Raw genomic sequence first — 14549 nt, forward strand, 5'->3', positions numbered from 1 at the left:
TTGTCTGATATGATTATTGCTACCCCGGCTTTCTTTTCATTGCCATTTGTGTGGAGTATCTTTTTCCATCCCTTCACTTTCAGTTTGTGAGTGTCTTTAGGTCTGAAGTGTGTCTCTTGTATGCAGCATATATATGGGTCTTGTTGTTTTGTCCAATCAGCCACCCTATGCCTTTTAATTGGAGCATTTAGTCCATTGATGTTTAAAGTGGCTATTGATAAGTATGTACTTACAGCCATTTTTTAACTTTTTTCTTTGTTTTAGTAGTCCTTTAGTCTTCTTCTCTTGCTCTCTTCCTTTGTGGTTTGATGGCTTTCTTTAGTGTTATGTTTGGGTTCCTTTCTCATAGTTTTTTGTGTATTTATTATATGTTTCTGGTTTGTGATTACCATGGGGTCCATATACGGTAACTTTTGGGCTGCTCCCCGGCGGCCATGAAGTGCTGCAGCTTGTGAAGGTGGCGTTTTTTCTCTCCAGAATGGAATTTCTACCTCTTCCACCTCAGTCAGGATTGTGGTTTGTTGCAGGAGTTCCTCTTATCTAATTTTCAGTTCTCTCTCAGGGGTAATTTTTCCGCAAGTAGTTGTAAATTGGCTGTGTCCGTGGGAGGAGGTGGTTTCAGAGTCTGCCCATGCCACCATCTTGACTTCTCTCTCTCTGTGTAGGTTTACTCTTAGTGTTGTACATTCTATGGGTTTTGACAAATGTATAATAACATGTGTCCATCATTATAGTATCACAGAGAATAGTTTCACTGCCCTAAAAATCCTCTGCTCCGCCTACTCATCCCTCTTTCCCCTCTAACCCTTGGCAACTGATCTTTTTACTGTCTCCATAGTTTTGTCTTTTCCAGAATGTCATATAGTTGTGATCATACAGTATGTAGCCTTTCTAGACTAGCTTATTTCACTTAATGATATGAACATTCACATTTTTTACCACAGCTCTGTGCTTGATATACTACTATTTACTTAATGATTTTCTTTCACAGTCAAGTCTGAGGACACCTGTGTACCTGAGTGTGGACACTTTGAAGAGGGGAAGAGGGATGTGCTCCTTAATGTAGCATCTCAAGAGGGCCCTATGTGGGGGGAGGTGCCCAGCCCATCAGCTGTCACTGTTCAAAACTTTCTGGCCTTGCCCAGGGAGTTACAAGGTGGCCAGGAGTGCAAATCCACAGAACCTTATCCAGTCCCCCCCACCACCACCAGTGCTGTACCATTGTGTCTAAAAGCAGCTATAGCTGGGATATACTAAGTAATAAAAAGGAACAACCTACTGATACACGCAACACTTTGGATGGATCTTAAGGACATTACATTGAGTGAAAAAAAGCCAGTTTCAAAATGAAATTACACTGTATGATTTCCCTTACATAACATTCTCAAAATAACAAAATTATAGAGATGGAGAATAGATAAGTGGTTGCCAGGCTTGGGGAAGGGGAGGGAGGGATGACAATAACGGGGCAACAGGCAGGTGATGGAACAGTGTCTTGATTGTTGCGGTGCTTGTGCACATCTACAACTGGAATAAGTTGCCTGCGGCTGCACATGCGCACACAACACAAATGACTGCATGTAGAAACTGGTGAGAGAATCAGGCCTGTAATCTAGGAACAATGTTGTCCCAGTGTCAGTCTCTGGCTTTGACATTGTACTGTAGTTGTGATGTCACCACTGGACAAGCTGCTTGAAGGGCACTCAAGAGTCTGTACTATTTTTGCAACTTCCTATGAGTCAACACTTATTTCAAAATAAAAAATACCTTTTGAAAAAGCAGCTTAAGTTTACAATTATTTCAAAATAAAAAGTTTAATTTAAAAAAGCAGTGATCAGCTGAGTTGCAGTTCATCGTATATGACAACTAAAATAAGGAAATGTTAAACAGTTTCAGAGATTCAACTAGTGTTAGCCCACATCAAATAATAATTTAAAAAATCCCTTTAGCTTCAAACATCAGAACAAATAACTTCAGCTTATCTAAACTGCAGGATGCCATCCTGTGCCATTCAAAGTAAATGAGGATTAAAGTCGTGAACAAGAAACTGTCAAAGATAAACAAAGCTGGACACTAGTTAAGATGGTAAAGACAGATTTTATTTATGTCTTTTAAATGGTAAATATAGATTTTATTCAGGAACTATTGCAATACAGGAAAAGAGACCTCAGTTTAGCACTGGGCTCCATTCCAAATAAAAGATAGGCAAATGAGGATTTATAGCCAAGGAGCAGGGTCGGGACACTGGAAGGAAATTACTAAGAGGAAACATCAGGGATAAGGGGTTCTGGTTAAAGAGACCCAACAGGATTCCTGCTGGAGGCAGACCAGGGTGATCAGATACCAAGGGTTGGGATGAGGAGTTTGATCAGATATCAAGGGTGTGGGGTTCTCTCTAAACTGATTTGGCAAGATTCTTGCTACAACTGGACAATTCAGGCCAGACACTGACAGATGCCAAGGTTGAGGCCTCGAGGGCTTAGAGGAGCCTGACTAGAGTTTAGTCAAGGAGAGAGTCTCTGTCAATGGTATTGTGAGGCCAGTAAAATTGTGGTATCATTTTGACACTGCTCAGAGTTTAAAGAAAAAGGAATTGAATTATTTTAAGTGCATGCATTAGGAGCTCTTTTAAAGCCAGAAATTACTGTAGATTTTCAAACTTGAAATGAAAAGGCTAATGAAGCATCCCACAGGTTATAATTTCTAATAAGGTAAATATTAATCTCTACAACCCACATAAACAACAAGCTCTTTAGGGGTCCCTTTATGTTTTTAAAAAAGAGATCTTGAGACAAAAAGTGAGAAAACCACTGCTAATAATGCCTAGGCATGATAGGTCCATTTCTTGTTCTGAGCTCATAAAGACCCATTGTGAGGGAATCCCAAACCCGTATGTAAGTCCCTGGCTAGGCCTACATTTTTGGTTCTTTTAGCCCAGGACAGTGGTTTTTGGTGACCTCAGGGACTTTGATCATAGTTGGCTTATTTCCTCTGTTCTTTTTTTTTCATTTGTTTATTTTTCTTTATTCTTTTTCTCTTTTTTTATATAGTTTGTTAGTATTGTTAGTTAATATTGTGAGTAGTGCTAGCAGTAGGTCACCATGCTGCAAGGCCTCAAGGCCATCTCTGCTGATAAGGAGACCCATATGGACAGTTACTGGTGCCTCAAGACATTGGCCAGTGCAACTTTGCTAAAGTGAAGTTGGCCCAGCACATACATCCTGACTGAGACAGAGGTGGCCATGAAGGTTATCAACTAGAGTTAGTAGAGCTCTTTCAGCCTCCAGAGACTGTTCTGTGAATCACCTCAACATGGCAAAACTATGTGAAGTGATTGATTCAGTGGAATTGCTATACCTGGTCATGGAGTACATTAGCAAAGGAGAGGTGTTCCATCATCTATTGGACCACGATGACATGAAAGAGAAAGAGGCCTGAGGCAAATTCTGGCAGATAATGTCTTCTGTGCAGTACTACCACCAGAAGGGCATTGCCCACAGGGACCTAATGGCAGAGAACCTGCTTTTCGATGCTGACCTGATCATAAAAATGCCAGACCTTGGCTTAAGCAATGAGTTTACCTTTGGAACAAACTGGATTCCTTCTGTGGCAGTCCCCCTCGTGCTGCCCTAGAATGATGGATGTGTGAAGTCCGCAGTCATCTTCTTTACACGTTCACTGGGTCCCTGCCTTTCAATGGACAGAACTTCAGGGAGCTGCACTAGTGGGTACTGAACAGAATATACCATATTTCTTTCTTCATATTCATGGAGTGTGAAAATCTGCTCAAGAAATTCCTGATCCTCAACCCTAGTGAGAGAGGCACTTTAGCAGAAATTGCGAAGGACCCGCAGATGAATAGGGACCATGAAGAGGAACTGAAGCCTCATATCAAGCCACCTCCTGACTATAGGGACCCCTGGCTGAGTTGATGGCATTGACCTTATCCAAAGAGGCAACCAGTTATGTCTTCAGCAAAAATGAGTTTATTCGCAATCAGCAAAGAATTACAATTTGAGGTCTGCAACCATGGCAAGCCATGTTCAAGACTCCAGCAGCAAAGGGAGGAGAAACTTGTATAGAGGGGAAGAAGAAGTTGGGAGGTCTATTGTAAACAAAGAGTCCATTGGAGGAGACTGGGAGTGTGAAGTGTAGTGGCTGAGTTGTGACAGTCTCACTGGCTGAGCTTCTTGCCAGTCAAGAAAGGAAGTTTCTTTTCTTCCTATTGGGCTCTGCTATCAACATAGGGTGTGAGAGCTCCCCCTTTTGACCTCCTGACTCCATTGTAATGAGGTTTCCATTAATTAATTTCCACAATGGTGTCTATGGGCTACACATGAGATGAGATCCAGGACTCATTGATGGGCCAGAAGTATGATGAAGTGATGGCCACTTATCTGCTCCTGGGCTACAAAAGACTAGAGCTGGAGGGCTACACCATCACCATAAAACCCCTGCCATCAGCTGGGCCAGCCAACAGCTGCAGTCCTTCCCATCCTGCAAGCCACAGCATAGGGTGTCTGCAAATCCAAAGCAGAGAGTTTAAGCCATTTCCACCTTTAATTCCTACTATAAGAGTTTGTTAGTGATGTTGAATGGATTCCGACTCCTAGTGACACTGTGTACAGCAGAGCAGAACCCTGCCTGGTCTTTTTACACCCTACTCTTGCCTTCTGGAGCTATATCAGTCAATGCTCCACTGCTGTTCATAGGGTTTTCATGGCCAATTTTTTCAGAAGTGGGTGGCCAGGCCCTTCTTCCTAGTTTCTCTTCATCTAGAAGCTTTGCTGAAGCCTGTCCATCATGCATGACCCTGTTGATATTTGAAATACTGGTGGCATAGCTTTCAGGATTGCAGCAACACCCAGCCACCACAGTATGACAATTGACAGATGGGTGCTGGGTTCCCTGACTGGGAAACAAACATGAGCCATGGTGGTGCACCAAATCTTAACCACTAGCCCACCAGGGCTGGCTACTATAAGAGAAGCAACACAGAAAATCAACAGCCTGGGGAGGGCCAGGAGTCAGGGCTGAAGTTCATCAGCATCACTTTTCAGAAAATCAGTGGCCTTCATAGGAAAACATCTGTGTTTCAGGTCAGCCGGAAAGACCAGGCAGGAAGCTCAAAGAGAGTGAAGCTATCAAACATCCAGTGGTGGTCAGCTAAGACAAGAAACAGTGTGGGGAATTCAAGCCATGCTTCCTGTACTTTGTGGAGCATGAATATCATAAGCTCCATGGAGCCCAACAACATGGTGCAGGAAGTCGACCAGGTGTGGGACACAAATAGTGTGGGTAGAAGCAGTGCAAGAAATATATGCTGCTGTTTGTGCATGGCAAGCCCAGCTGAGAGGACTTTGTACAGTGGAGGATGGAGGCGTACAAATACTGTGACATTCTCTCCATGGTTTTCAGACTAAGACGCTATCTGGCACCTCCATGGCCTTCAAAAGCATTGTGTCCAAAATAACTGCTGAGCTTAAAGGATGGCCAGGATCCACCTGGAAGATAAGAGGAGAGGTCCATTGGACCTAGGTGCAGGCCAGCCCCTCCACCGTCACCTGGGCAAAACTTCAGAGACTAAGTTGTTTTTCCTTCTCCCTTCTACTCTTGTCCCTCTTTTCTTCCGTGTTTATGGGTGAGAGGAGATGGTTCAGGGTTTCCTGCTAGGCAACTGAGAGGACACAGTGGAATGACCCCATAGGGGAAGGACTCATTACTCCTCGGCCTTAGGGAAGAGCTGGAAGGGAGTTAGCTTCACCAAGGACTTTCAACAGCTGACTCTGGTTCTGCATTCACAGCAGCTCCATGTGCAGGAGCAGGTTTCTGCTGTGTTCAGCCTCCAAGCTTCAAGAGTCCAAAAGAGCATTTGGTTGCTGAAGAGTAGGAGTCACAAGCATTTCTGGTAGTCTATCATAGGATACAGTAATCTTCCTACAGCTCAAAAAAGAGGTTTCAGGAGAATTCAAGGGCATGGGTGGATCATCTATTCTTCTTGAGAGCCATTTTTCCCATTTCAGCTGCTGGTGCCAGTTTCCACTCTGCTATCTGAGGACAGTTTTGATCTTGTAGCCGACACTGATGGATTTGTGTGAGCTGCCTAGAACTCTAAATAGCTTTGTTTCTTCCAAATCTTATAGTAAAATTGATGCTCCAGAAAGATGTACTACAGATATTATGCTCTTTTGAATCCTCTGTGCACAGAATTGGGGATGTGCCTGTGTGGCTGAGTTTCCTGTCTGTATAATGTAGGAGTTGGGCCTTCCACTGTGATGTTTTCTCCTTTTGATAACAGTGGCATGGAGCAGTGGCTCTAAGAGGCCTGCAAAGGTATGGGTTATTCAGCTAGTCTGAGGGTCCAAGGAGCACTCTGAGGTAAGCCGGATGTCCTGGGAGTCCAGAGGGAGGATTTATGGTAAGAGACGGCAGCGTGGCTAGACTGAGGGGATAGAGGGAAAGGCGGCTTTGAAAGGGCAAGTTCTAGGTTCTCAGGTAGTGGGTATTTTCATTTTAGGCCATGAATTGATGGTTTCAGATGCCCATCAGGGAGCTTCTGCATGGGTTCATAAGAAGCCCAAGCAACCAAGACAGATTTTATTCAGTAATAACTATTGCAGTATGGAAGTGTGGAAATTAATAGTAGAAATCTTAACACAATTGGTGTTAAGGCCTGTAGGGGGAGCTCTCACACCCTATCACACATCCTCAATTAAACCAAACAGGAAGAGATGTTTGCATATTGGACAGCAAGTAAAACTACTTTACTATTGAAGGAACATTTCTCTCCCCACCTGGCAACAGCCCAGCCAATGAGAAATGCCACAGCTCAGCCAATGAGAAGCCATTGCTGCCTTGAACTGTTACTCTCCCCTAATGGACTTTCCTTTACAATAGCCCCTCCCTGCTGCCCCCATTTTCTCTATAAAAGGAGCTCGCCTTTTGTGTTTTCTGGATTTGCCTACAGTTTGCCATAGCATGCAGATTCCAAATTGCAATTCTTTTGGCTATTCCCAAATAAATTCATTTTGAGATAAAATAACAGGCAAATTTCCTTTTTCAGTTGACAGAAGAGAGTCTAGTGTAAGTTCAGCCCAAATTCAACTAGTGCAGAGGTAACTACATGTTTTAAAGGGAGGATGAGGGAGTGGGGAGAGAAAGCAGGGAAGTGGAAATTTACAAAAAGCAAGAAGGAGGATTGGTCCATATGACTAGGCTATCTGGGTTTGCTAACTGCTTGTGGACACTGGCTCCCACTCTCCTAGAGAGACTGGGAGACAGGGACCCTATCTTCAAGTGTTGGCTGACACAGATGGTAAATTCCTTTGTGAGCTCTGAGTTTTCCCAGGTAGGAACTTCAAAGGAGAATGGGTCATCCCAGGGACACAGCCTTGAGTTGTTAGAAATGATGCCAGAGTTTGTTCAAGTCTCTTAGGTAGGGTGGTAAAAGAAATCATTTGTGCTGGGAAACTGCAGTCTTTATAGGCCAAGGTTGATGGTAGTGAAGAATAGGGCTCAAAGGCACCTGATTTTTGTCAAGGAATCTTTGTCAAAACTTCATATGAATAGGTGAAAAAGTTAACATCAATGCAACATGGTAGTCAGATTAGAAAAATGGGTGCTAATGTGCACCTCCCTCCAAAAATCCCAACCACCACATGCTTTTCATAATAAAAATGAATAAAACAAAACCAGCAGCCCTGGCAAGGACGGTAGGCCCCAGGGGCTATTACTGGAGCCCAGGATGGTGTCGGTGTCCAGCCACCGCAGACCTCGGCTGCTGGAGGCTCAGGAGACCTCGCCTTCTGCGGCAGTCTTCTGAGCTTTCCCGCCTCAGGACAGTGGTGGGGAGCAGCGCTGGAGGTCCTGAGTCAGCAGCGAGGCCCACCGACTGTGCCTGGGGAGGAGGCATGTCTCCTGAGGAGCCTTAAGGAGAGGACACAGACTGGGTTGCAGAAGATAGACGGAGTCCAGGGGGCCGGAGGGAGCAGGGGGTCTCAGAGCACTGGGTGAGTGGCACATGTGAGGGCTGGTTCCCTGTGTGTCCTGAAGGGAGTAAGAAATATGAAGCCAAGAACTGGCAGAGGACCGTCATGAGGGATACGTGGTGGGCTGGGTCAAGGGGTTGTTGTCTAGAAACAAAGTGGTCAGCCCAGAGGACACTGTGGAAGGAGATATCAGAAATTTACCTCCTGGTACGAAAGGAGAGAGAGAGCCAGCGAGGGGCTGGGACAACCAGGGAGGGCCTGGCTACACACATGCACATAGCCACTCACCCATACGTAGAGGGTGTGTGTGTGTGTGTGTGTGTGTGTGTGTGTGTGACATAGCAGGAGAAAGAGAGATTCATTTTGTGAGCTCCTATGTGGTTTAATCTCTCTTTATGTGGCCAGAAAAATAGCTGAATTACTCACATAAAACCTGACTTTACATCTCAGATCTGGTCAGAACTAAAAAGCTCCTTATATTTAAAATGCATATATTCTCATCAAAGTAAAGCAGGTTCATGTTTAAAGAGTAAAACTGAACAAAAAGCATTGTAATAAAAAGCAACAGCCCCCTAATCTCCCTCCCTTCTTCATCTCTTCCCTCCCCACCCCAGTCTTGTTGCCCGAGGGAGAACTGTGTGACTTTGGGTTTGGTTTTTCTGCAGTTACTTCCTGATGTCTGAATCCTGTTTATATCACCATCACCCTCTGTTGACTCCCTGCGCTGAGGGATCAGGATTAACTCATTTACGCCACCCTCTACGTCCTTACCCGCTCTTCCCACGTGACTCTGTTACAATCCCATTGCCTCCCATGGTCATATTTACATTTTGAACAATTATCTTTCAACTGAGAAGGTAGAAGAAAATCTTCAGAAATGAAGGGAGTCAGAGAAATTAGACTACCGAAGGACATTTAATGAGATGAAATGCTGGAGGATCTTTCAAGCAAAATGACCCCAAGAAGAGAGAAAGCGATGAGACGTGTCACACAGGAGACAGTGAGGAGCCACAAAGTTGCCAAAAGTGGTGACTGCTGTGATGACCGCTGCTAATGCACCTGTGACTTCTAATACCAGTCCAGAGAATACTTCCTAGAATAGAAGAGGGAAAACTCGTGTGTAAAAGCATCTGAAACAAAACGTCCAGGTGATTTCCGCCACGCCTGGGAGTCTGGAGGGAAGAGTAGAAAGGAAGGAAGAGATGTGAAAGCAAACTCAACCTTGGGTCTCGTTCAGAAGTGACCAGCACGTCTAGCCACTGAGAGAAAGTGCAGGTTCATGGATTTCTAAGGGGAGTGGATTGGGTTATAGAACTTTCAAACCACTAGAGGGCACACAAAGAAAGAAAACTGTACAATCCACCCAGTCAGAAAAGAAAACACAACAAAAAGAAATCACTTTTCATAGGAACATAAAGTTAGGAGAAGAAGAAGTCAAAGCAAATCAGTAACCACAAAAAATGTGGCAAATTACATTCTCCTATTAAAATATGGAAACTTTATCTTGTGGCAGAAAAAAAGTCTTATGCTTCTTATAATAGATTACAATAAGGATGAAAGGAGCAAACACTAACTATATGCCAGACACCGTTCTAAATGCTTTATATATAGACACTTATTTATCTAGAGATATATCTAAAACAAGATCACAGAGAAGGCTTGTAACAAAGGGATGTGATCAAGCACACAAAAAGTATTCTTCTAAGTCATTCTTTCATTAAGAGGAAAATGAAACTAAAATGACAGACTACTTGGAAATAAACAATAATAAATAAACCTTACATGGGATGGGCTCTAGGGGATACACAGTGAATAAGGATGAACCTTAAAGACTCTGTTAGAGAGAATTTGTTAGAGTGACACAAAGGAAATGAGGCCATAGGCATGTCAATCAGATGCCAAAACAGAATAATAAAATGACCTCTAAAAGAGTAGAAGGAAAAATCTAAAAGACAAAAGCAGATATCAAAGAACTAGGAAAATACATAGATTTGTTAAATAAAAACAATAGCTTTTTCTTTCAAATGGTAAAAAAATAAACTATTTTTAGCAAGACTTCAAAAGAAAGAAGGAAAGAAGGGAGGAAGAAAAGGAGGAACACATAAGTAATATCATAAACAATAAAAGGAATATACCACCAGATATAGAGGCTAAAAATTATGAGATTATCATGCATAGTTTAAACCAATAAATATGAACTATATATGAAAACATAAATGAATAATTTCCAGAAAAACTAAATGACCAAAATTGGCAAGTTTGTCTAGTCAGAGAACCTGAATAGAATACACTTCTACAGTGGTTACACATCTGCTTCTCCCAAAGGGCTTGTCCAGATGGTTCTCTAAGTTACTCGATCAAACAAACAGTTCTGTGATATTTAAAAAACTTCGCAGAGAAGATGGAAAGCTTTCTTACTTTTTCTAAGATGACTGCACAATCTTTATTCCAAATTGGATAAAGAAAACACTGAGGGAGAAAAAAAGAAAGATAAATGAAATAAAATTATATACCTATCTCATTCATGAATATGGAAGACAAACCCTAAATTAAATATTAGTATACAAACAGAGCAGAATATTAAAAGAGTAATACCCATGACTGAGTAGAATTTATTGTAGGACTACAAGAATGGTTCAGCATTGGGAATTCTATTAATGAAACTCATTTCACTAAGGACAAAAATTATTAACTATCAAGTTAATAGATGTTTAACAAGCAATTGATAAATTAGACAACCATTCCATATTTTTAAATTCCTTTCAGTGACCTAGGAATAGAAGGAAAAGACTGGATAGTGTATCTTTTAGAAAACATGTAGCAAACACCGCAGTTAATATTAAAAACACCAGCAGCATTAGCTTTAAAATCCAGAATAACACAAGAATGTCTGCTATCAATGCTATTACTTACAAGTGTTCTTGAGAACCCCAACAATGCAATTTTTAAAAGCATAAATATTGAAATACAAAAGAAAGAATGTATTTCTTGCAGATGATAAAATTGTTTGCCTAGAAAACCCAAGAGAATAAACCGAAAAACTATTCGAACTGATAAGAGAGCTTTAAGGGGTGATCAGGTACAAGATATAAACAACAGAGCAATGATTTTCCCCAGACACTAGCAATAACAAAGTAGAACACTCTTTAAAATCCCTTTCATAATAGCACACAATCTGTGAAATAAAACCCAGGAAAATAGTCTCAACAACTAATGTGGCTGAAGAAGAAAACTAAAAGACTGTGTTGAATGACAAAAAGTGGACTATATTCTTGGGTGGGAGACTAACATGTTATAAGGTGTCAGTTACTCCAATCCAAACCCCAAGATATTGATTTTGAAAAATACAGGAGATGATTCTGAAGTTCATATGGAGGAGCAAATACGTAAATATAGCTCAAACACTTTAGAAAAGGAAGTATAATCAGAAGTGAGATGCCCTTCAGATATCAAATTGTCACTAAAACAGTGTGTTACTGATATGGGAAGAGATAAGTAGGTCAATGGAACAGAACAGAGCCTGTAGAAACAGACCTAACAATGTGCGGAAATGCAGTAAGTATGAAGAGGCCGCTTCAGTCGGGGAAACTGGGGTTTTCTCTAACAGGCGATGTGATATTTGCTTCGCATGGGAGACTTTATATTCCCCCACCACACACACACTCCTAATGAATATAAACGAAACAAAACCTATAGAATTATTAGAAGAAGATCCTAGAAATATTTGTACCATATGTTAATCATTTAAAACTAAATTTATGTTCAATCATGACACAGACCCCAGAAGCTATAAAATAAATTATTGGCATATTTATCTACATTAAATTTTTCATCTCTCTAAGATGAAAGATACCATAAATAAAGTAAAAACACAAGCAATGGGCAAAATATCTGCCTCAATGATTACAGACAATAATTCTGGTCAATATCCAAAATATCTAAAGAATGCCTACAAATGGATAAGAAAAGGCAAACAGTCGAGTATAAATATAAGCATGAGATAGAACAGACAACTCACAGACCTGAAATACAAGCAGACCATAAACATGAAAAGATGCACAACTTCACCAGGATAGGAAAAGGTGCAGTAAAATAAATTTAGCAAAATGCAAAAGATTTGTAACATCAATGTTTATTAAAAAGCATGTACAGAGATGGGCACCATTGTACCCTGCTTCTAGAAGTGCTGATAGGCACAGCATTTTTGCAGGGTAGCCATCAAAACCTTAAATGCATGTTCCCTGTTATCCGGCAATCTTCTTCTGTTCTAAGGACATAATTACACAAATGCACAGAACACATTCACCGAAGCATTTTTTGTAACAATGAATTTCTGCATATCAGATGCCAAGATGGACAAGATGGAAACAGTGCACAGAGCAATGGGAGTGGGGCCCTGTGGAGCGTCCCTTGCAGACTTCAGAACCAAGTCTCAACAGGGACACTGTGTCCATGACTAGCTCTTGGCCCATCTGGGGCAGGTTCTCAGAGCTGCACTCGGCCGTAGGATGTGTGGTGTCCTAGAAGCTCTGCCTCCCTGTTAGGTCACTGGAGTCCCTCACACTCCAGGGCTTCTGGTTCTGGATTGCGCAGTGAGAGCCTTGGGCGAGATGATCCCTAAGGTCTCACCGTGTTCTTCCATCTGTGGAGTAGCTCACCTCTATTTCTGGTCTCTTTGTTGCTGCCTCCGTTTTCCTCCTGGGAGTTGGTGTGTTGTCCCAACTGTGGTTGTTGAGGACAGTGACCCATGTGCAGTGGAAGGGCCCTGGCTGGCCACCAAATCCACTGCAGGCTTCTCTACCTCCCAGCAGCCCCTCCCCTCCCCCAGCCCAATATTGGACAAACATTTTAGTAGTCACCAGAGGTCAACTCTGAACCATGTTACCCCCCTATTTCTCCCTCAGGCAATTACTGAAAACAGCTTGATTCTTAGTTTCAAACTTCAGAAGGGGCCACCATCTGCCCTCTTGGGCCCTGTGACGGGAACATAGCTGCTCAATTTTAGCTGGGGATTTGCGTCCTTACTAGTTCCTAGGCCCAATGATGTAAGTACAGCAGTGAGTGGATGTTCTCACAACTAAGGCTGTGAATGTTCCTTTTTAAAAGTCTTTGTAATGACATTGTCATTTTTACTTAGACATTTAGAAACCTAATCGTGAAAGGACAAAGAGGAAGGCAGAAGGGTCTCCTACAAGGACCTCTAGTATTTGGGAGAAGACGCTGTTGAAGCTGATTTTTCTGGCAATGTTTTCCAGATGATCCCATTTTATCTGGGCTCCATCAGGGATGGACTGGGGCTCATCACGACAGTGAGGAGTGCACGGTGCTGAGGAGGCCGGGCGGATGGTCCTGCCAGTTACTGCTCATTTAGGGCCAGGGTCAGGGCACTTTCCAGAAAAGCTGTTTCTAGGCTAATGACTTGTCAAGGTATAATTTTTAAAACAATAATAAATGTGTTTTTATTTTCTCATAATTTTTAAAACGTGAACAAAGTATAATTAAAAGAAAATTTAAACATGAATCATTCAAATATATGTGAACTTGTGTCAAAGATTTTATTCAACCCATTAGTTCTTGAGGGAATCAATAATATGGTAAAGAGTGGTTCAAAGAGCATTTGAAAAGTTAGGTCCATCGAGGCAGCTTAATATAGCAATGTTGGGATAAGATTACCAGCTTATATATGAAGTGGTTAGTGTCCCACCTTTTGGGACACCATACCTTTGAGACTATTTTCTCCATTAGACAGAAATTATTCGCAACTCTGTTGGACAAAATCTACAAGTTAAATATGCAAGTGCACTAAGTCTGGGACCTTCAAGTAATAGTAAACAATAGTCAAACCAAGTGCCCTAATAAATAATTAATCCTTATTGTGCCAGTGCCCCCATATGACATTGGAAGAACATGTTGGCCACTTTTTGGCCTTATTTAGAAATTGTAAATAATTTTCCTTAAAATGGGTTCCCCCGAACAGAACAAACAGGTGCTGTTTGTTCGCCAGAGGAGCCAGGAGAGGTTGTGGACGACACTGTGCAGCCCGCCTGTGCCGGGGAAGGAAGCACAGGTTTGATGCCCATGGGCGTGGAGCACCATCTTTAAGAAACAGCCTTATCACTTTTTCTTCCATTACAATCTTTTCGTAACTCAATCTCTGTCAAACTCTAAGTTTGGGCTGGCTCTCTGAAAAAGCATAATGAAGTCCATCCACCAGAGCCCATCCACTGTCTCTCCAAATGGATGACACTCGTGTGAGCACTGTTCTCACAGGGCCTGCATTGAACTGGTGGCTCCTTCACAACCAACTCTCATTCTATACGGCTCTGCATGCTAGGAGAGGATGCTGGCTAATTCTTTACTGCACAGGAATTCCTCTGAGGTGGGAGTGCCCAATGCTGATGCCTTTGGGTAGCACTTTACAAGTTACCCCAGAAATGCCTGTTGACCTTGGAGACTTCAGGCTGGTTGGGCAGTGGAAGAGTATGTGCAGCCCCTGCAGCCCCTGACATTCCCCGGGAACCAGCTAAAGATGAGTGCCTGCAGCTCAGAGAGCAATGTGCT

The 14549-nt window shown here is 42.4% G+C and overlaps 2 pseudogenes; both read left to right on the plus strand.

The window, feature by feature from the left end:
* Positions 1 to 14549, plus strand: part of LOC131401643 (butyrophilin-like protein 9) — a 49625-nt pseudogene that overhangs the window by 13822 nt on the left and 21254 nt on the right.
* On the plus strand, positions 2206 to 3951 carry LOC131401644 (serine/threonine-protein kinase MARK2-like; annotated as a pseudogene).

This window comes from Diceros bicornis (genome assembly GCF_020826845.1).
Source record: "Diceros bicornis minor isolate mBicDic1 chromosome 12 unlocalized genomic scaffold, mDicBic1.mat.cur SUPER_12_unloc_2, whole genome shotgun sequence".
Lineage (NCBI taxonomy): Eukaryota > Metazoa > Chordata > Mammalia > Perissodactyla > Rhinocerotidae > Diceros > Diceros bicornis.